This window comes from Vicugna pacos, chromosome 13, assembly GCF_048564905.1.
Source record: "Vicugna pacos chromosome 13, VicPac4, whole genome shotgun sequence".
NCBI lineage: Eukaryota > Metazoa > Chordata > Mammalia > Artiodactyla > Camelidae > Vicugna > Vicugna pacos.
Genome location: NC_132999.1, coordinates 13845079 through 13869328, shown reverse-complemented (window position 1 = coordinate 13869328; position 24250 = coordinate 13845079). Strand labels below are relative to the sequence as shown.

Here is a 24250-nt window from a genome sequence, read left to right as displayed (position 1 = left end):
AGGCTCTTAGTTATACTTAACTCTTACCTAGCCTTGAGAACCGATTAGTAAAGACAGTCTATAGGAGATCAGTTGGAAATTAGGAAGACTCTTCCTTTATTTTTACCTCTGAGATTTTCTTGCTTTAATTGCTACTGCCACCAGCCCTCTCTATTTTCCAGCCCTTTCCATTTGGCTCTCGGAAAAAACATTATAGATCAACTATTTGGTCTTAGCTCTTTAACGGTCAGTCCTTTAACACTCTATCTGTACTTGACTTATTTGAAAAAGTTTAGACTGAAAGTGATGATTAATATTTACAAGAGAATTTGCTATTTCTAATTTAATGCAGATTTAGTGCATAGTCCAAACAGAGCATTGTCATAAAGACTTAAGAGTAATTTCTGGGTTTGGTCTGTGTTTCTATTACCACATCTCCATAATAGTTGTCTAGAAATTACATGACACTTATTAACTCCAATTTAATGTGGCAATATAGCTGACCAAAATTGAACTAACCATTGTTAGAAACATCAAATTATTGATTTGGAACAGATGGGAAGGTATCAGAGAAAGAATCTGAAAAAAACACCAGTTTAAGTCCCCGTGAAACAGTCACTGGGTCTCTTCTACACAACATGCCTTTAAATCTTTCCCAGGATAGCTTTCATCCTAGTTTAAAGCAAACATTTCCAAAAGTTTAGGCACAATTACAAGTCTGAATTATGATAGTGTTTAATCAAAACACTGAAGCACTTCCAGCAAATGGGCTATAGTGAAAGAACTCTAGACGAGGAGTAAAGCAGGAAGAGAAAGGAACTAATGAGCTGAACACGGCGCATGTGACAGGAACCCAACCTGAGGCTGAAGGGTCTTAATGGCTTAATATCCTCAGAAGGTAGACAACTAACCTCAAGAGGCTGAAGAAAGGAGGCTCTGAGAAGTCCTCCAACCAGGAAGGAAACAGATTTTAAACTGAGGTCTACTTGACTCCTTTCATTACTGTCTCTCTGAGCTTCTAAAATCACACAACTCCAGTGGGTCTCAGTACCCTTACCTGTAAATTGAGATAGTTGACTTCTAAAACCTCTTCCATGTAGAAAATCTATTATTTTAAATCTGTGTGATTAATCAGAGCAACATCTAAACGATTATTTCTCTCTATTCTAAGTTAACGTATGTTGTTTGTTGTTATGAGATACTGAAGATTTTTTGAACTATTACTATTTCCTTTCTTTTTACATCTAAGAAAATGAGCTGGCTTGTCTTCCATGCATTTAATGTCTTAAATGCATATATAGTCTAAAAATAGTGTAAAGTGTAATACTGTTGACAAAGGGCAAGTCATTTGAAAGTACGCAGGTTTCTAAACATGGAAGTCTCAATAGTATTAACTGCAGTGTAAGGACTCCTGCTGTTGAGATACTTGGAAAATTCCCTTTGGATTGCTTGTGGGGCTTTCAAAACAATTAAGTCTTTGCTCCAGTGCTCTGTGGGCACAATCCTAAAGATGAAAGATAAAAATGATCAATGTACAGAGAGCATGTTTTAGGGGTGGCATTGCTTCACGCTGCCATATAGCAGGGCATATTGGCAGGAGTCCATTTGAAATACTTTCATAAAGCATTCCACAAATCAGGCAAAATAGAATTGGAAATAAAAGAGTATGAAGAAACTGGATATGATTCTGAAAATTTAATTATACATTTCTTCAAAATTATACCTTGGAATAAAACAGAGCTTTTTAACGTCCCTTATATTTGTTGGAAGCTATTGCTCTATTATTGTTTGGTTAAACTCACCAAACCACTTCTAAATTCAAAAGAAATTTCTTCTATCTTGCTTTTTTTGTTCTGAGCTAGGACAAGATGATAACAGTGGCTGGCACTAGTGAGTTAATTTTATAACCAAAACTGACATCCCACTCAAGTATCCACAATTTAAAAGAGTAATGAATTGTCAGTTTTAACTGGAAAGGGGTTTTTACGTTATTTTGGAAGTCTTTTGAATATTTATTTTGTTCTACTTCACACAAATCTGTGTAAGATTTATCTCAATATTTCCAAATGTAAGTCTCTCTAGGCCAGATTGGGAAAGTAAATTAGACTTCACAAGCATTAAGAATACTGAATCAATATATTAATATCGAGGAGGTGTTTGAAAGATTTCTTAACAACAAAAAGACAGCAAATATTACATCAGAAATATTAAACACGTTTAATCAAAGTCATCAATTGTAGTTATGCATAGACTGTATAAAAAGTATAGAGATTTACTTAAATACGTTGGACTCAATTGAGTCTACTGCATGAATAGATGCTTACAGGATAAAAAAGAGAAAATTAAAACTAAAATCAACAGGTGGAACGGGACAGTGCATCTAGTATTTATTTTTTAATTTTGTCTCCTCATCATTGACTGTTATGAGTAACTACACAAAAGCAGACATTCTAAGTCAGTCAAGTAATATTCAGTGAAGATTCTCATTTATTCAACAAATATTTAACAAGAGTCTATTGGAAGCCAGATGCTGACAATAAACTTTAAATAAGACATCACCTCAAATTTTAAGATACTTAGAATCCATTGAATAAGTAGGCAAACAAACAACTAAAACTGAAGTATTAACTGTAAGTACTAGAATACTTTGGAAAGGCTTAGTCCAAACTGATTTTCTAGGTATATGGGTAATGAAACGAAATGCTTGGACACCTGTTAGATGCCAGGAACGCTCAAAGACAGACCCAGTTATCCTAATTTACAGATGATTGAACTGACCCTGATTGATTACGTAACTTGAAGTTGTCCAGTAGACGTAACAATGCTAATCCTTGTAGAGTGAGAATTGAAGTCCAGGTAATTTGACTCGAAAATCCATTCTACTTCTGTTTTACAGCTCCACCTACCATTCTAGTCAATTAATAAGTACAGTCACACTCAAAGTTACATTCACCTTATCTGGCAAAATCTTAAGCTCCTAGAGGAGGTTAAGTGATCCTGTCGAAGGCTATTCTAAAGCTTTGGCTTTTAGGCAAAATTTCCTGTAGTGCCTTAAAAAAAAATCCAAGTTTAGTATCACCCTAGTAAGAGAAATATTTTATTGGTCATCTTTTATTAACATCCTTCTCCAAATGTAAACATGTCAAACATTTTACCAAAGAAAACTCACAAAATATCATGTTAGTCAATGACATTTCTTTAATGTAATTGATTCAAGCACTGACTGGTAATATATTAATTTTGTCAGTGCTTAGGCTGGTATAAAAAATAAAGCATTTTGTAAGAATTTTGTATTTCAATATTTAGGAAAATATGACTAAATGGAATATAGTGGGAAAGAACTCTGGTCAGGAGGCAGCTGATAACCGCTTAAGACCTGGTTCTGCCATTTACAATCTCTTTGATCTGCAGCCAGACATTCAATGTCCCTGCAATCAAGTTTTATATCTGTAAAATGGGAGTAATGATACCTATTTATGGGTCCTCAGAGAATTGTTGTAAACAATGCAATAAGATGATGGGTGCAAAACACTTTTAACTGCAAAGAGTAAAACTAAGTAATGAACTCAAAATCCCAAGAGATACAAGATTACTGAGCCAAGGTTATATGAGTATTTGGTAGCAAAGTTGGAATTAAGATCTTTGTCTCTTAAGTGCAGCCTCTTTCTACTATACTAAGGTTTCCCAAAAGAAACAGGTACTAAAACTGAAGAGAGAAATGAAAAGGTTAGGGTCAAGAAAGTTTAGTAAAAGCTGAAGTGAATAATATTAAATTTTAAGCATAAATTTCATAGTCAGTCTTTAATTTCAGCCTTAGCTGTTATATATCTTATTTGTGTAATTTTGCATAGCTTGCCTAACCTTTTGGGTTGTTTAAATATAAGACAATAGATATTAAGCACTTAGCATGGTGTCTGGCATAGAGTAATCACTCATTAGCAATCACAGCTAGTATTTTGGTTGTCTATGGCTGCTGAAACAAGTTACCAAAACAACAGAAAGCTTACGATCTCACATTTCTGCAGGTTGGAAGTCCAACACTGGCCGTAGGGGCTAAAATCAAGGTGCAGGCATGGCATGGCATTCACACTCCAGCAGTGGATGCATTCCCTTGCCTTTTCAACTTTTAGGGTCTACTCATATTTGCTGGCTCATGGCCTCTTCCTCTAAATTCAAAGCCAGGTCAGTCTTTATCACATCAGGTTTTTCTGATCTCTTTTTCTATCCTTCTCTTCCAGCTATACGGACTCTTATGATTACATTGGGCTTACCCAGATAATCTAAAGGATAATCTTTCTATTTTAAATTTTGCATTAAGAAACTTAATTTTGTCTGCAACTCGAACTCTCCTTTTCCCAGGAAAGGTAACATATTCACAGGTTCCAGGGATTAAGAGACAGACATCTTTGGAGGCCATTATTCTGACTACCGCAGATACTACAATAAAAAATTGCTCTTAGAGAATCAACACATATTTACTATCTGTGTGTTTTAGAGGGGAGTATAGTATTCACAGCTTTTAAACTTATTTGAATCCCTTTTATAACAAAAAAATTAGAACTATTGTTCCAAGAATACATTTTAGGAAATAATATATTCTACTATATTCTCTCCAATGTATTTATATATAAATATAAAGGTGTGTATCTATACATGCCTATATATGTAGGTGTATAAATATACACATGTATTTACTGTTAGATACTATTGAATACATTCATATACTTTGTAATAATTTCAATTTTATTCTTTAAAATCATTTTCTCTTTTCTCTGACATACCTTCAGCACTAATTATAATTGTTTGATACACGTGATTCAGTGCAGTTCCCTGGAGGAAATTCTTACATAAGTTTGAATAATATTAAAGATACACTCTACACCCTAAATTCATGTATTTCTAGCTTCTCATATATTTAGTAAAGCAGAGAAGCAATCCTTTCCTGCGTTACATTTTCTACTCTTGTTGACGACGGACAAGAAGAGAAGCCTGCGTGATGTCACTTCTAAACTGGTACCTTTTGTGTGATATTCCCATGTTGTGCTGTCATTTTTGGATTTCCCAGTGGTAGAGATTAGATTTTGAAGGAATGAGACAATATGTTAAAACCGAAAGATGCCCCAATGCCAAATGACATGTCTTCATCAACTGATCAGAATTTTGTCCTATTCATTTTATCCTGATTTCACTCCCCATTATTTTCTTTCTAGATGTTCAGCACTTTCTAATCTTTTACAACAAAGGGATGGATGGCACATACACACAAAAGGAAAAAGAAAATAGAGCTGCCATTCCTGAATTTCATTATTTTACAGTCATTAACACATGGTTGCAAACTCTAATAACACAAAGTGTTTCTTCTGAAGAAAACGAGGAAAAAAAAATTAAACACTGAGTAATAAATATACCCCTCGGTGTATGTAAGATAAAAGGATATTTTCCCCAGCATGCCTCTAATCCCTCAGTGGCATAAGTTTCTCTTTGAAGAGTTAATCACAATACCAACATCCTCTCCATTAACATAACAAATGCTAAATTTAAAACAAAGACATTCTAACTTCAACAATATGAGAAGATTGTGAGATTATTTCTGGCTTTTGAGACTAGAGTTTATGGTCAACCTGGGATATGATGATCAGACACCAAACCTGAGTGAGAATTAACTCTTTCTGAACCAACTCACAGAACTATCTGTATCCTGTAAGAAGATGTTGGCAGAGCATCCATGAAGACTGCATAGGCTGCTGTCACTGTATATACACTTCATCCATCCTTTACTTCAACAATCAAAATCTAGGTGATTGTTACATTAATGCATAAACAACCTGCTCCTTTTTGTTTTTCTTCCCCCCTGTATTTTCTTCCACTTATGTTTTTCACAGAAGAGGTAAATGAGGCAGAACCCTGTTGCTGTTAATAGATAAATTAACTGAAAATACCATTTGTTCCTGAGTTTCCAAATTATGCCAACAAACTCAAAACACCTTTGTAGGCTACTTCTCAGGAGACATGAGAATATAAAAATAACATTCATAGGGAAATCTAATGACTTAACAAAAAAAGAAACTAAACCAAGCAAAGAGAAACAGGTACACAGTTTCTCCCCATTAATCAGAACCTTTGGAAATTCATGAAAAAATGACTCTAGAGCAGTTCAGGATCTTCATAGATTAAGCAAGCATGTGCTTGTAAAACACTATACTATGTTTTTTGCTGCCTTCTCCCCTATAACTTCTCAAGATTGCAGGACATCGGCTGATGACACGGTGCAGGTCTCGGCAATGAAAGCCAGATGCTCTAAGTTACTACCATTCATCTGATCGTCCCACGCTTCATAGGATTTTAAGCATGGTGCTATCACTTGGTGCTTTTACTCTCATTAAATGTGAACCTCCTCCACCTTTCTTATGGACATGTAGGGGTGTTAGTTTATTCTTCCCATGATTCTGAGCAAGCATCCAAGCACGAGAGCACTGCAGCATTCGGTCCTACGGGAGGATGCGGCTCCTCCTTGCATGGCCTCCTAGTAAGAGGCAAGAGCTGGGAACCACAGTCTGTAGTCCCTGTTTTTTCTCTCTCCCTTTCACTATCACTCTCTCTCTTTCTCTCTGTTTCTTTTTTATGTTATAATATCAAAAAGTAAAGAAACGATTGTAGGTCCACAGAGAGACCCACGCGGACATCATTTTTTACTATGACATCAGTGCCTGCTTACACCTATTTTAATCGATGGGTTTATTATTTGCTCTCGTGTTCTTATTCTGACTATCGGTAATGACTACCATTCTGTGTATAAAATCTTTTGGCTGCTATTAAAGCTATTCTTTTCCTTTAGTTGACACCAATTTTTTTTGCAGCAAGTATGGTCTGTAATTAGTCTGTCGTTATGAAAACTGGAGGCCATGTAATGAAATCTACTTTTTAAAATTGTTTTGTTGTCAAGCTGGGAGATGATTCGTCAGAAATAAAAAGGTTAGCAAGAGTCTCATTAGTTTTAATAAACAACGTGGCTGGGTGGCATTTTAACACATTTATTTTTAAGAAGACAAGAAGCCTTTTTGTCATTACAGATTTGAACAATGGCTTGGCATATGTAGTTTTCTATGTTTTGCCGTCATAACCCCTCCAAAATAAAAAAAATGAAAAAGAGAAAGTTAGAGAAACAGGAAGATAATAATTATAATGCTGTTCAATACATCCGCTAAAAAAGAAGTTAGAGGTACAAAAAGGAGGAGAAACCGAGGAGCTGAAATTAATCATGGATCTTTTCAACTGACTCGTAAGTGCACATACAAATGTTAAAAAATTTCACTACAAGAAGCGATAATAGTGATTTGTAACATTACTGAGTAGTGACTCTCTGTGCAGTACTTAACATAGCTCATCTTTTAATTCTTAAAGTAAATCTAAGGAGTGAGCATCTCAAGCCTGAGTTCATACAGGTTCTAAGTGGCGGAGCCAAGACCCATGTTCAGGTCTGCCCCAGTCTAACATTTTACCCCTTTCCACTGGGTAAGCACATGGAATGGCATCAAAATTCTGGAGAAGCCATTTTCTCTGCAAAGCATGGTTCTATCAGCTGATTCACATCAGTTACAACAGCATACATTAATTCATGATGAAAATTCACTATGAAAACACACTGCCTGCCCTCATGTGGTTTACATTTTTGTCAGAAACACAGATATATTAACCAACAGTGGGCTCTGACAGAAGTGTGGAAAGGGTCAAAGAGGACAGAGGAGGGGTGATTAATTCTACTCAGAGGGAAGAAAGAGGCTCAAGGAAGAACAAAAACGCAGAGTGTGAAACACCAAGGGTCTCTACCAGGACAGCAAACTATTCAGTGCTCGCATGGTAAGGGGGGAAGGGGGCAGAAGGGACCGCTGCACTGGGGGAAGCAGGCAGCGAGGGGTTCACCTGCTGTTCTGACCGTACTGCTGCCTACAGAGAGAGCTTCAAACTCTAATCAAGGTGGTGTGAAGATCCTTAAAAAGGACTCGTGGCAAAACACTGAAAATGGGGAGAATACATGCAGAATCATCAGGTCAAAATCCTAAAACCCAGAGGTGTTTCAATCCCAAATACACAGTATTCTCTCATTAGACAGACTATATTCCAAAGGACAGGCCTAGGGTTTTATTAAGCCGTGTGCAATGATTGCACTTTGGGATAAAGCAAAAGAATTTCCTGCGGGATGTATGTGGTGGGCAAGTTTTGATCATCTGAAGAAGTCCAGGAAGTAGAGAAAGTTGGGGGTTGGTGTAACATTTCCTGCTTGGTGCTTCATGTGTGTGCACATGGCCTCTGTATCTTTAGAGCTAACATTCTTGGTTTTACGTAGTAGTCAGGGAGGACGTGGCCACTCTGGGCAAAGTGCACAGCACAGCACTTGGGCCCTAAGGCTACTTGTAAATATCACCTTACGGTGACGATAAGGACTAAGCACCACAGTCAGACAAGGCAAGAACTGAGAAATCATGAAGCACATTAAATCAAACCGGTACACTTAGCTATCTATGAACAGGAATGTAACATTTTAATAATAACCGTAACAAATAACTCCTGTTCTTTCGGAAGGTGATGGACCAGAAGTCTGACCCCTGCACTTATCTTGAAGCAACAAAACCGGAGATAATTTTACTTCTGAAATATGTAATTCTTCCCACTTGACTAATTCCATGTTTAAGCCTTAAGTATTTTCCAAGAAGTTGCTGTGAATTCAGAGGGTTAGGGATTCATATATTCCCTCCTTTGGATCTTGATAAAGCCACACCAATTTTTCAACTACTTGCAAATGCAAAAAGTCAGCCATATCATATTTTGGCAGCAGCCAAGTGGATAACAAACCACACTTCAGAAACCACAGATTCAGTGAGGTTGCCTTTAAGGGAGACCTCACTGCTGTGTACTGAGAAGTTAAAAGAGGAACACATCATACTGTCAAAGACAAGTGGGCTGTGTGAACTGCAAGCTCAGAAGCCTCGCAGTGATCCCAGCCACACGCCAAGTCTCAGAAAGTGGGGCAGAGTCTCCTTCGGAGATAGGAAAAAACACTCCAAGGTATGCAAAGCCGACAAGTCTCCATGAGAGATGGATGAGCCGTGGAATGTTTGCTGCTGTCAAATAATTGTTCAAATGCTCTGCAAGGTGTAAGGTGTCTTCATTAGCTAAATAAATACCTCTGAGAACAATTTTTATTCGTCTAGAGCAGACTTAGAGGAACTATTTCCAGGACTCTTTAGGAGGTCAGGTACTTCAAGGGTAAATTTATGTTACTTTGAAAACTACACATAGCCATTCTGTTAAAAATGCTCTTTAAAAGAGAGCATGGTATGCCGAACCTAAAGAAATAAAGTTCATCTTCTCCTTTGTGTTGTTATTCTGACATTTCATTCTTGGTCACTTAAACCCCAATTCACTAATATACTCAAAGCCTAACTCACTTCACTTCATTTCATTGTTTGCTCAGAACAGATTGTATAACAGGCAAAGACTGAAGGTCAAGTTTATCGATTAAAATCCACAGCAATGAAGTACTATTAAAGCCAGGGCAACTGACTAGCATGTGGCTTAATCCACATGGAATTTTTCTAGATGGAGTGATTTTGACAGAACTCAGCAACATTATAAGACTGCAACAAAACAGAACTATCACTAGGTATATTATAATTTACAAATTAGGGCGCTTACATTTACATGTTGAGCATCTCTACCTCTACACCCTTCCTTCCATTTCCATGGTATCCACACTAGTGCTCAGAGCCTCGCTCAGGTGTGGACCATTACAATAGTGTCCCAACTGGATTTTCTTTCTCAAGTCCTTATACCAGAATTTTGTGCCATCTAATTAAAAAAAAAATGTAAAGTCTGTTATTCTGCTTCTATTTCTTCCTTTTTACTGAATTTATATGAGTCCAAAAAGATGAAAGTCAATCACCGAGACATGTAGGTATATTATCTCACACTTTTCAGGAGGACAGCCTCACAGTAATGCCAGATAGCGTTCACCAGGATGATGGCACAGATTCACCAGCTAAACAACAATGCCTTTCGTGGATATGTTTTTGACAGATGCTCCCAAGTTCTCCATAGGTTGACCCTTTTTTTCTGGCTTAAGTCAAAAAAAAAAAAAAAGATCTTAACCTATTTTAGTGTCAGGAACTCTGAGAACAGGATAAAAATGATAGTCACTCTTCCCAGAAGAAAAATATCAAAAATTACCAAATTTTACACATACTTTTTTGGGTTCTAAGCTTAAAGAATCCCTTGATTTAAAGTTACGTCACCTTGTTTTGGCCAGGATAACAGCTATTGTTAGGGTAAAAAATGTTCCTCAGGAAACAAACAAACAGCAACAAAAAGTCAGCACATCAGCCAAGAAATCCTGTGGCAGAGTTTGAGGAAATTTATTATTTGAGAATCTCGAACCTAGTTTGTCAGTCTTGTCTATCTTTCATCATTTCTTCATCTGTGTAAGACTGTGTTCCAACCATTGCCAACTGCCGAGATGGTGGAGCTGGCTGGATAACTCTAAAGTTTCCAGATGATGACACTCACAACCGCCGCTTCCCGTGGCAGCATCTTAATCTGGGGAAGCTCCCAGCCGTGGCTCCCCAGGGCTCCCTGCTTAAACTCGCGGCAGCTGCTCCTCTCAGCAGTGAATGGCTCCAGTCGGCAGTTGAGCCCAGCAATTACAGCCTCCTACAGCTGCTCCCCAAGAGTCCCACTGCTTCTCACATGCTCAAACAACTTCCAACAGCATCTTGATCTCTCAGGAGCTGCGCATTTGAGCGTTTCTTTGTCAGCACCACTTCTAAAGGTTGTCTTATGGCAACGCTCTAATGGGGCCATTCCCCTAATCAGAAGAGCTGGTCCTGTTTTCAAACCGCTCATCCCCAAACCCTCATTCCACTTTATGGAACAAGACAATGTGGCACCACACTTCTAATTGCTTCTTCAGCACTTACTCGCTGGATCTTGAAGTAGCTTCTCATTTAGCTCCGAAAGATTTACTATGCATACTAAGAGTAACTTTCAAGCAGTTTCCTCCAGCTAACCGTCACTTCCTGCCTTGTCATCAAGCCTCAAGTCCCTCTTCCCAACAACTGCTTTACTCCAAAAGTTGGCCCTGGCCCTCCATCAAAAGAGGACCACTTCCTTCATATGGATCCTGCAGAAACATCTGTCCCAGCCCCTGTCTAACTCTAGTGCACTCATTTGCCTCATCAGAATCGCCCCACCGATTTTAAGTTTTTTGAAGGGAAAAGCTAATCTGTGGATCTCTGCTTTCCTAACACCTAGAACAAGGCTTAACACAAGGCAGAAACTTCAAGCATGTGCCTCGGTCGCATGAGAGTTCGTGTCCGAAGTCAGGTACCTGGTTTACTGGGGAAGAGTCCCAACCTGCTTTTCACTAGTTTCCCCACAAGGCCCAGGAGCAGGGTAAATACACAACCACGGCTCTACAGCCTCTTCTTAGGTGATTTTTCTTACAGTTGCGGTCTGTGTAAATAATAAAAGGTGGTGGTTTCCATGCGTGCCATTGTGTATTTGCAGCTCTAATATTCATTAAACATGCAGCTGAAATGTTAATGATAATTGCACCCAAAAAGCTAATAAAGAGAAGCCCAAGGCTCACGTAAATCCCAGCATTTAATAATTATGCATACTTTTATCTTTTCTCCCTAATTTATCTTACCTTCTGATAATTAGCTTAGTAAATCCGAGATCCCAATATATGTGTAATTAATTTTAAAATTTGTTTTTCAATTTGGTTTTTTTATACTCAGGAATGAGCTATATATATTTTTCAGTATGTAAAGAGGTAATTATCATTACATAAAATGGTTACCTACCTACGTAGAGGGTAAAGCTTAAAATATATCTCTTGGGAGTACTTACAAGTAGGAAGCACTTGAAATTTTAGGGAAAAGATCTGTATCAGTCAGGAAAATAGAAACTAAGTATTTCAGAGAAAGAGGGCTTAATGCAGGGAATTGCTTCCACAGGTGATGAAGGGCTAAGAAGTGTATGAAGATGAGTGTATGTAGGCGACTTAGGAGAACTTTGGGCTTCATTCATTCATTCAATGACTTATCAACTATTCAGAGATGCGTAACAACACGAGCCACTAACACTCTACCAGCAGGTGTCATCACAGAGCCCAGAGGTGGTGACTGCCCACCAGGAGCTGGACCTACCCCAGGGGGCTGCCTGGTGTCACCTGTGCCAGTGGGAGGATGCGCTGTCCAACAGAAGCTGGAGCCAAGGAAGAGGAAGGCCTCGGGCAATGAGAGAGGGCAAAATAGCCTGACTTCTGCCCTTCCCTCCCATCTCTCACTCCTGTCTCCCACTGACTGACTCCTGCCAGAAACCAGAAAACACAGAAGCCTGGAAACACACCCATGGGGGTCAGCCAACTCCGTGATACAAAACACAGCAGAAGAGGTACAGAGAATAGCTCTGAGATCAAATAGGCAAAAATGACTGCCACCATATCTTTTTTTTTAATATTAGGTAGTAATTAGTTTTTTCTTAATGTAGATTATTTTCCAATTATTGTAGCTCAAAACCCTGACATTGGTATAAATTTATTATATCTTTTCACGTGGATTTTCTCCACAGGAAGGAAGAGTAATTAATTTTACTACTATTTTACAGATTAACTTCATTGTCTAATTCTTAAATAAAAAATCACTTGAAATTGATGAGAACAATCTCATTTATATCCTAATTCAGAGAGAAAAAGAGGAAAGGCTTTATCTGTACATTATGGGCTCACTGGAAAAAAGAAGGCAAAATCTATTGAACACCTACTCTGAATCAGACACTTTGAGAAATTTCTTATACATTTAATATTTTTAAAAATTTTCACAGCCATCCAGAAAGCTGGGTATAATGTTTTACTTCTCAGAGAATGAGACTGAATCTCAAAGAGATAGAAACACTTAAAACCAACTTCATACTCTGTACGGATATCAGAGCTGGCTATTACCTGAGATCAATCTAACGCTGATGCCACACTAGGCGACTTAGGAGAACTTTGGTTTTAACTAGTTTCAAAGGGAGCTATTGCCCAAATCATTACTGAATAAAAAAAAAAAAAGTCAGAAGAATTGTATCTGGTTATTGGTTGGCTTGTATTCCTAAGGGGCTTCATTCATTCATTCAATGACTTATCAAATATTCATTTTAACCCCCATTGCACGTCAGTTTCTGTTGTAACCACGAAGAGTTGGGCAGACAGAGAAGATCTGTACTTTCATGGGGCCTGTAACAGCTTGCCACACAGTAGAGAACTAAAGTTGGTGTCTATCTTTTCTATTAGTTCAGTGGTTCTCAACCTGGGGTGACCTTTACCCCAGCAGACATTTGGCAATCTCTAAGGCACTTTGGAGTGTCACAGCTAGAGACTGCTACTAGTGTCTGACGTGTTGAGGCCGGTGTAGTAAGTTTATCTGGGTTGTCATCAGAAAATATCACAAGCTGGGTCGCGTATAAACAGCAAATATTCATTTCTCACAGTTCTGTAGGCTGGGAAGTCCAAAATCATGGCAGATTTGGCGAGAACTCACTTCCTCAGTGGCTGTCTCTTCACTGTAACCTCACATGTTGGAAAGGGGGAGGGATTCCCGTGGGGTCTCTTTTATAAGAACACTGATTCCATTTTTGAGGGCTCCATCCTTGTGACCTAAGCACATCCCCAAGGCCCTACATCCCAATACCGTAACATTGGGCATTAGGTTTCAACATATATATTTTGGGAGGACGCAAACATTCAGTCTTTATTTCTCTCCCACCACACACACACACACACACACACACACAACTACATGGTCCAAAATGTCAATAGTGCCAACCAAGGTGGAGAAACTCTGTTCTAGATGGACATGGAAGTACTTTTATTTTTGAATGTGTGTGTGTGTGTGTCAGTTTCTTATCTGCTGCCATAACAACCTGCTACAACTTAGTGGCTTTACACAACAAAAATTATTTTTTATAATTCTATAGGTTAGATGTCCAATATATGTCTCTCTCAGTGAAAACTGAGTTGTTGGCAGAGCTGTGTTTTCTTCTAGGATCTCTAGTGGAGAATCCACTTCTGTACCTTTTCCAGCTTCCAGAGGTTACCCACAACCCTTTGCTCATGATGCTTTTCCTCGAACTTTAGAGACAACAACAGTGGCTTGAATGTGCTTACATCACATCCCTCTGACCCACTTCCACAGTCATATCTCCCTTTGATGCTCTTCTTCTCCCTCCCTCCTTCACTTTAAAGGATGGTTGTGATTTCATTGCTTCCATCTGGATAATACAAGATAAGAGGCCTATTTTTAAGGTCTGTTGATTTCCAATCTTAATTCCCCCTCGAGGCATGGTCATCTTTGGGGACCACTATTCTGCTTCCCACAAGGAGGAATGCATGTGCAATTTTTAGCCAACATATTTGTACATAGTAGGCATTGAATGAAAGCAGGACTACACAAATATCTTTTTAAAAATTAAACTGATCTAATCCTAGATGTCTTTTTTTAAATGGACTACCTTTAAATGAAAGGGTCCTAAGCAAAGGAAAACAACGTGCATATGCTACCTAACACCACACTGACAAATAGCTCTGAAATCTGTCCTTCCTCATTCTTCAGTACATCATTTTAAAACACCTCCTCCCCTCACTTGCTGAAATAAAAACCTGAAAAAATAAATGAAATACCTGAAAAGAAATTATAATCATGTTATTCTTGATCTGGCACTAGGAACCCCTGCCTGTAATCTTTGTAGTAACTCTGTCCCATAAAAAGGATATTTTTGTTCTCAAAAAAACGCTACTAGAAAAATATTTTTTCATAAAATGCCGGTATCCCATTTATTGTTTTTTCATTACAACATCCAATCACTATTCTGCATTTGTGAAAACATGAGGATTAGCAGAGGATAAGGATGCTATGACCTGGAATGAAAATAAGCAAACAAGTCATGAATGCCTAACTAATCCTTTCAATGTAAAATTTTTTCCTGTTATGTCAGCATTCCTGGTGTTCTGCCCTAAAGATAGCATCAATACATTAAGTCACAGCTTAAGCAAAGTAACTGGCCTGAAGCCAGAGAGAAAGAAGTATGTACACACATACAAACAATAACTCTCTACTGAGTCCCTAACAGTTGTCAGGCACTGTCCTGGATGTTTGGGAGTCAAAAGGGATCAAGATGCAGTCCTCACCATCAAGGAGTTCACTGGGGTTCTTATTTGGAGTCCAGGGATACATTTAGGGGGTCCATAAGCATTATGCTCATATAAGAAATTTGTGAAATGTGGAGTGTATGTGTATTTTTCTAGAGATCAGGTCTACTTGTTTCATCAGATTTTCAAACAGGTTAATGACCACAAAATGTTTAAGAGCCATTGGTCTAGAGGCAGACCTACTAATGTGTGTTAAAAAGCTCAGACAGCTTACTGCAGGTGCATGATCAGCCTTTCTGAGTCTCTCTACTGCTCTTACAAGATCACTAATCCGAAGGTGCTGAAGGACTGGGAGGGAAGTGATGTAGGGCAAAGAGACGTCGGGACATAGAGTGACTCTGATTCTGCAAATTGAACTTTGCTGCCAGCCTTAATTGTGCCCATTTTTCTCTTGGCACTATCCATAATTAATTCTTATTGTCCTGCTACAAATCATAAGATAAACATTATCATTAGCAGATTCAAATTTTCTCCTCTGCTAAATTTTATCTTTGTCCTACAAATAGGTTACAAGGGGTATGTCATTCAGAATTTAGTTAATGAAAACAGCAAAATCCTAATTGCCTTGGTAGTAATTTCTTAACTGTACACATGATTTGGAGAAGAAAACAGTAAAATTACTTCATAGATCAAATTCCAATGCAATGACTTCCGAGGAGAAAACAAATAATTTCACCAGGCTTAGATTTTATTTGCAGGGTTTCTCAAAATAAGTGGACCAGCTAAAGCTTGGTAATCTTTTATTTATAGAGAGATTTTCATACTGATAGTGTACATTGCATTGGAATTTGACGTGTATTACTTACACAGTTGTTTTCTTTGTTTCTTTAGGAAAAAATAAAGATACTCCAAGATAGGCAACAAATATAACTGTTCTGAAATACAGCACACAAAACCAAAACAGAATTACTACCAAGAAAATAAAAATGTGATCAGTCTGAGCTTTGAGATACTTATCAAACATGCTTCAAGAACTACAATGAATACCCATCAATCATTGAAGGGACTTTTACAGGGCATCAAATCTTGCTTAAAGAGCTAACTATTTCAAAATATTTTCAAATAGCATTTTGAACTGTATGCTACCCTAACCAGAAATACTTCTTTACTTAGTTAGTCTCACAATACGTGATAAATATTGTTCCACTTCTTATACATCCCATTCTCAGATATCCTTTTATTTAATACTTGCCAACATGATTCAAAACTTAAACCTTGCAGAAAAGGGCAAAGTAAGGTAGGATTCTCCCCCAACAACACTGACCGTCAAATACACAACTCTTTGATTTCCTTGTCCCTCTTCGGCCACCCCTCCAAAAATTATCCAAGTCATGAGTAGATCAGAGGTACTGCAGTAGAGCCACCCTTGCTAGGCACAGTTCACTAGTTAGCACAATAAAGATGTTTATTTACATTTCAACATTGTTCCCCTTGTTACTAACTCACAAAGTTTAGCAGTAGTTTTCACGAAATCTCTTCTCTAGGAAAAAGGTGTGTGACTCAGATGGAAGTCAACAGTGTGCCATATCTATCAGTATTATTTTTCTTGCTCTTTCCAACCTCTCTGTCATTCACAAGTGACAGCATACTGAAAGTTTTAAGAAAATATCATCAACCTACTCATTCTTTCTGGGTATAATAGGCAACATTTTGTATTTTTGCACAGTTTTGATCTATAATACTGTTCTAATACAAGATCCTGTATTAAACAGTACATAAAACTTCATGTACTAATTTTTGGTTAGGAAAATATGATCACTACACTTACAGAGAAAATATTTTTCAAAGAAAATATTTTTTATTAAAATCTACCTTCTCTTTCTGATACTGCTTTTATCTCAATTGCAGAAAAATAAGTCAGTACTCTTTTCTAAATACTATAAAAGAAGAAAAAGAACATTTAAAAGAAAAGAAAATGTTTATTCTGGAAGAAGAACCAATATTCAAACGAGAATTTCACTAAAAATTAGTTATTTCTTATGGAATTATTTCTTATGGACCCTAGTAGCTACACCAATGACCTACACCATGTCAATACACTCGCAGATAAAAATGAGGTAATAACTTCCTAGCAGCTGGCCTGCTATGCACTGCCATGTAACCATAGTATTTCTAGCCAGACTGGAATGCCTGAAAAAAAGAATGAAATACTGCAACTGAAAAACGCATTTTTTTTTAAATGTATGCATTATTTTACTGCCTAAATAGGCCTTTCTCTTATAAGTCCAGTGAGTGGATCTGAGTGTTTCTGTGAAGGTATGTTTGAAGGAATAATTTTGCTGAAGTCTAGATCACAAATGACAGCTGAAGAACTTCATTTTCTCAAGTTTCACATATTAGGCATAATTTTGCCAAAGTGTTTAGATACCAAGCCATTATCTTTCTGGACCTCAATAATCCATCCATATATATATATATATATATATATATATATATATATATATATATATATATACATTCTTTAACAGGTTAAATGCCTCTCATTGGATAAAACACCTGGGGACTACAATGACAGTCTTACTAACTAATGGGCATATAAAATGCTTATAAATTCTTTTCTTCCTAAATTGTGAATCTGCACATTCCAAACCAACATGAATAGAAAAATGGAGGAAGGGGTATTTAGGTAAAGTTCCACTGTTACGGCTACATCACTAGAGGGAAAATCTGCAAGAATTAATACAACTTTATATCATTTATCCTACCTGACTGGGTTTTGAGCCAGTGATTAGTGTTCAGGTATTGATTAGTCTGTACAAACTCAGTATATTTTTGCCTCCCACTGGACTTGCACCATAATGTGAACTGGGGTAAGCAAAACATGATTTATTGTAGAACAGGTAGGAATTCCCTGAAGAGGAAATGAAAATGAGTATGTACACCCCTACCATGTAACTTTTATTTCAACTATTTGATATCACGTAGAACCTAATTTTAGAGAGTAATCATTAATATTTTCTTATAAGCAGATAATATATATTTATCACCACATATAAGGTGATCCTAGAAATTTATCACTTTTATCAAGTTAATGATGTAAAGATATGGAATATGTACAAAAAACTAAGATCATTTTTCGGAGCTTTCTTTCCCTAACAAACAAACAAAAAACAAAATATGAGCTCATAATTACAGAGACTAGATTGGTGGTTGGGGGGAGGATAAGGGCAAAATGGGCGAAGGGGATTAAAAAGTATGAACTTCCAGCTATAAAATAAATAAGTCACAGGGATATACCGTACAGCATTTTGACCGTTGGAGGAGATCACTGAAAGGACATGACTACAGGTCGCCCCTTGAGCTGGAGGCTCCTTTCCCCTCCCCCTTGTCTTGTCTGTTCTGCCCACTGTTTCCACTTTAGGAGCCATTTCAAGGATGCAGTCTTGAGAGAGTAATGTGTTGTTACGAACGTCTGGACTAAATACACATAACTGAACTCATTAAGGCCTCTATACAAACTTCTCAGATTTTGATGGCTGGGTGTGGAGATCTCGTCTGTGATCACTCAAGAGAAGCCTCTTATTCAGTTCCTTTCCTTACTAAAGTTGCCACTTACCAATCTGAAAAGGTCTGCATCCTTCTCAGGTCTCTCCTTGTCCTCTGTGTATGGGGACCAGGTTCAAATTTCACCAGAGGAACTCCCAAGGTTGCACACCAACAGTGACTATAGTTAGTAATACTGGACTGTATATTTGAAAATTGCTAATAGAGTAAACCTTAAAAGTTCTCACTGCAAGGGAAAAAATTGTAACTATGTGTGAGGGTGGATGTTACCCAGATTCACTGTGGTGATCATTTCACAAAATACACAACATGGAATCATTATGTAGTACTCCTGAAACTAACATAATGTTACATGTCAATTATATCTCAATTGAAAAATAATACATTTTAAGTAAAACGTTTTACTTTATCTTATATACACACTGTGCAGTTACATTCCTTGAAGCTCAAGGTTCTTTGGGTGGGATAATGAAACATCATTACATTAAGGAACCATTTTTATTTCAGGTGCTTATTATTTGTTTCCAAGTTAAAAATATTAAGGATATTTGCTTTAGATTTTTATCACTTCTTTGTGTTTTAATGTAGGTCCAAAATTGGGGTTCCTATATATTAGTTCCACCTCCCCACACAGGTATAAATAAAGATTGAATAAAACAGAGTGGGAGCCAGTCTAGGGACCTTGCCTAAGCCATCATCGCACTCAGACGATGCCTATTTTGACACGTGTGGGCTCTGTAAAACTTTTCTTAGTGCTAATAATTTTTCTTTGGCTTTCTTTTGTAGCTTTTGGAAAAGTTTAAAGTATTTTCCATTGCAGAACAATGACGAGTTTTCTAATGTATGTGGTATTTTGACGTGCTTTTTTGACCATTATAGTTTTTTTTTTCCCCGTGTTGGGTCCTTCGAGGAAGGCAGGTCCACGTCCTGTGATGCGGCGTTATTACCCATCAGCTCAGTCTGAAGCAGAAGTGTGTGGCTGATGTCTGTCTCTTCCAGTGCGTCCCTTGTCCAGACTTTGATATTCATACAAGGATGTTACTAGGAGATTAAGGTATGTTGGTCTTTAAAGAATATGGCTCTAAACTTGTGGCCGCATAGAACAATTGATCTCTAGATGCTCATTGGTAAAGATCATTGTGAAATATCTGTACCTGAATTCCTATTCAAAGACACAGTGAGACAAATAATATTTGCAAAGGTTTGACTCAGGAAGGATAGGTTCTAAAATTTACTCATAGATTAAGCAACAATCAATATGCTATTTCTCTGTTATTGAACGAACATCTTGTTAAATTTATTTTTTGGTTTTTAAATTGTTTATACTTCTCTTCACCTCAGGTTCTGTTGAGAGGTGCTATAAAGATCAATCCTATGAGTGGGCGCTGTGCGGATTACACAGTTACTGCGGAGATGTCCCGTACAGTTCCCAGCGATATTCTGAGATGACTCACAGTGGAAATGTTTCTCTGAGTAACAGGATCAGGGTATAAAGAAATATGAGTTTTAACCTTCAGGACCATGAAATGAATAACTGATCCTGTTTCTCTTTCTGTGCTGGGTGCTAGAAATCTTAGAACTACAATTTTTTTTACCAAGCTCTAAAATATATTTAAAAATCATGACACAAATTTTATAATCTAACCTCACATCTGACTGCATCCTACTCTTCTTCCCTTATCTTTTGCCTCTGATTTCTCCAATTTATCTTGGCGTACTCAACACTTTTTCAATAAGCCACTATAAATTCCCTTCCAAATAGAAAGCAGAATGGTACTAATGAATGGCATTTGAATGTGCTGTCTTTCTGCTTTACAAGGGGCTTCTCTACACGATGACTAAGTCAGCGGCAAGGATCTGACATTGTCATAGTGAAAGATCTTTGAGTTGAAAGGAGATGCAGTTTACAGCTAGGATATTTATTGGGGAATATCCTTGTGATAAATCTGTGGAGAAGGAAGAAGAAGGAGATAAGACTGAACAGAGTGAGAGGCTGAGCTGTAGTGGACACCAGTCAACAGCGTCAGCTGTTGTGGGGCTAAACGGGCCCAGCAGAGTTACCCTATTGAGCTGAGAGGGAGAGGCCCGTGCAGTGGCTGCCTCACCCAGTCATCAGATGTCTCTGCCCCAGGCAGAACGTGACTGTGCCTCTCTGCGTCTGAGGCCATCTCTGGAAGGACCGACCACGGCATGCCCTCTGCTGATGGCATTCCCAGCACAAGCCTGTCTTTGAAAAGGGAAGTACACCATCCCATCTATCACGAATATTCTAGCTCAGCAAAACACCTGAGCGACTTTATTTTGGTCATAGAGTTGTGTGCTAGTCAAATCTCTTTCTACCCTGCCTAGAGGAAATCTAGAATGTATCTCCCTGAAAGGGCACAAGTTGAGTGATGAATGTTCCATGTATTGTGCGTGTGTGTGTGGTAAAACAACATCCACTTATTATCTCAGTTTCTGTCCCAGCACATCTCAACTGGGTCTCCCGTTCATAGTCCCACAAGGCTGCAATCAAGGTGCTGTCTGGGCTGTTGTGTGTACATTTAGTTATTATACAGTATCTCTGGATGTCTATTTTGTGCTGTGTACAACCTGGACTAGAAACGGGGACTTAAAGTAGAAACCATCCTGTTACATATTTGAGTAGGTAGCATTTACATGTTACATTTCCTATCATCAGAGTGTTGGAATAGGGATCTGCCTTCATAATAAGTAGCCAAGCCTCATACATTTTTATATTCATGAACAAGAAAGACTGCTCTTAGTAAATACTACACCACATGATTTGAAACACTGAACAGTTGGGTAACTTGATTTATCAGTGTTACAGAAAGGTAATGGAAAATCTATTTTCTTACTAAATCCATCAGCCAGTTTCCACCCTCTTGAAGCAAAACACCAACTCACTACATTCTTCAAATTCTGTGAGTAAATACATGGTCCAGCTCAGTTGGCAAAAGAAAATACATGGACATAAATACAGCATACTTGCAGAATAAGTACTAGAAGTTGCTACTGTGTGAAAATTTAGTTAGCATGGTTCTTACTACATGTGTTATAAAATATTTTTCATCTTGCTTAATTAAATAACTTTTTTCCTTTCAAATCAAAAGCAAGGGTTGGGGTATAGCTTAGTGGTAGAGTATATGCTTAGCATGCATGAGGACCCAGGTTCAATCCCCAGTACCACCATCATAAAAAAAATAAAAATTAAAAATAAAACATTGTATAGTTCAAATCAAAAGCAATAATCACAGTGCATTTTTTTCTCTCTATCATCTGTCTTTTTAGTTTTGACTAGAATGGACCTTAAGATTTTATGATCTGAATCTCAGCCTGAGTTCTCCTTCCCACTCCTCCCCTCTTTCACAGGTAAAAACTAAAGTGTAGAAAGGCATGAGTATTACCCATTTCATGAGGGAAAATTCAGGACTGCAACCCAAATTTTCAACTCCTACTCCAGTATCATTTCCCCCCTGTTGTTCCATTTATTGATACTAATAGCTCTAAGAAGTTAATAACACCAACAAATTTCCCAAGCACAAAGTCTGTGTTGGCAGAAACCCTTTTAATTATCCCCTTTCTAAAATGAATTTTTAAAAATAGCCCCCTTGAGCACATAGTTTCAACAACTAAAAATGAGCTTTGTTTTTACCAGACAATGTGTGTTTGACATCAGTGACTAATAAATACAGTTTGCTCTCAGTTGCTAAATTTCTTTACCTTGGTGAATCAAGGTTTGATAAAATGTTAGGCAAAAAAACCCACCTCAAAACTATCCAGATACACCTGAGTATCAGACAACCTAACAGATCCAGAGACTGAAGAAATGTGCACATTGAGAGGAAATGTAGCTTAATTGGGGTTTGACTTTTTATGACATTTATTTAGTTCTTGAATTGACTGACAAGCCTATTAACGTATTCTCTGAACTTCATTAATGTAATTGGAAAACTGCCTGCATGTCAATCAACTTCTAATAAGTAATTATGTTCATAAATACTGTAAAATTATTAGCTTTAAATTTGACCCAACCACATACATCAAAAGAGAACATAAATTTTGTTTTTCTAGAGGAATAAAATATTATACTGATAAAATATTCAATAAGTGTATCTCTAACATGCACGTCTTGAAGCGGTGCTAAGAAGTTTATAATCATCAAATGGTCAGAAAAAAATGTGGCCCAGAGTGAGGCATGTGACAGTTTTAAAATTGTGTACAATATTAAATAATCTATGTAATATAAATTTATGAGGAAAGTCTACGGAAATTAAACATTTGCCTGAGCAGGGCTTTTATACACATATAAATATATGGGCCTAACTTGGAAAAAAGGAAAAAGGGATATATTTAGTGTTCAGAAATACATTATTTAAATCTTCAAGATGCAAAATATCCACATCTCAATTGACTCAAGTATATTACTGTCCAAGTATTTTCCTCATGTAATAAAAATATTTTATAGTCTTTGAGCTAGAAACTCAAGGCAAAGGGCACCAAACTAAACAAGAGAACAGGACTACGCTTGGATAACTGAAGAAATGTGGTTTTGACTTGTAACTTCATGTCAGTTTTTGAAGCTGGATAAACTCCTGCCCTCTGGAATCTCTGGGTAATCTTTGAATAAAGATAGACTTCGATGAAATTGTTACTTTCTTAACATGCTTTTAAGACACATCACCAAAGTCTTCAATGATCTGAAATAAGACAAACCACTGAGGAAATGCGCTGACTTATTCTTCGATTTATACTTTCCTTCTTAAAGTTAATTGTTTCACAAGTTGAATCATTATCACAAAGTTAAAATATTTATTAATAGTGGATGCTGCGTTTGAATTCAGTTGTACCTTTATGTGAGGAAATAAAGCTCAGTTAACAAAGTTGTAGACGAGCAATCTTTTCTGGATGTTAAGCCTTGTATATAAATTAATACTTACTGTTGATTTCTGAATGGTAGACTCAGAAATAATACAATTAACTTGCCCACTCAGCTTTCCTGATAGGAATAAAACATGCATTCACTGCCATTCCATTATCATATATTGTGTTATTAATTTTACTTAGAAATTCTGCAATGCCACTTTGAGTTCCACAGCATACTAGTTCTATGCAAACAACACATGATTAATCTATAAAGCACGAGGAAATAATGCAAAAGGGCAAACACATATATTTTCCATTCTGCTAGCATTATAACTGCATTTTCCCTGAAAAGCAGTTGTGTTGAGGATAAAAATGCTCTTACATTTTAGTATGCAAGAAAAATAAAATAATATGGTGATTCTGTTTGTATTTGGAGTTTGTAAGTTTGCTAGCATGATTTACGATCTACTGAAGTAAATTAAAGTATAAAGCATTCTGTACCATATTTTTTCATAAATACTCTATATTTAAATAAGGTAATTCTAAAAGGCTGCTTCTTTTCATTGTGACTTGAATCAAAGTAAATAGAAGTTGAACTGAGACAGAATGTTGAAAGGCTAGAGGATTACTTTCAGAGTTACTATCCATATTTCAAAA

General features: G+C 37.2%; 1 protein-coding gene across 1 annotated transcript in view; it reads right to left on the bottom strand.

The window, feature by feature from the left end:
- The window catches only part of NEGR1 (neuronal growth regulator 1), a 769326-nt gene that overhangs the window by 431245 nt on the left and 313831 nt on the right, over nt 1-24250 (bottom strand). The gene's annotated exons all lie outside the window — the stretch shown is intronic.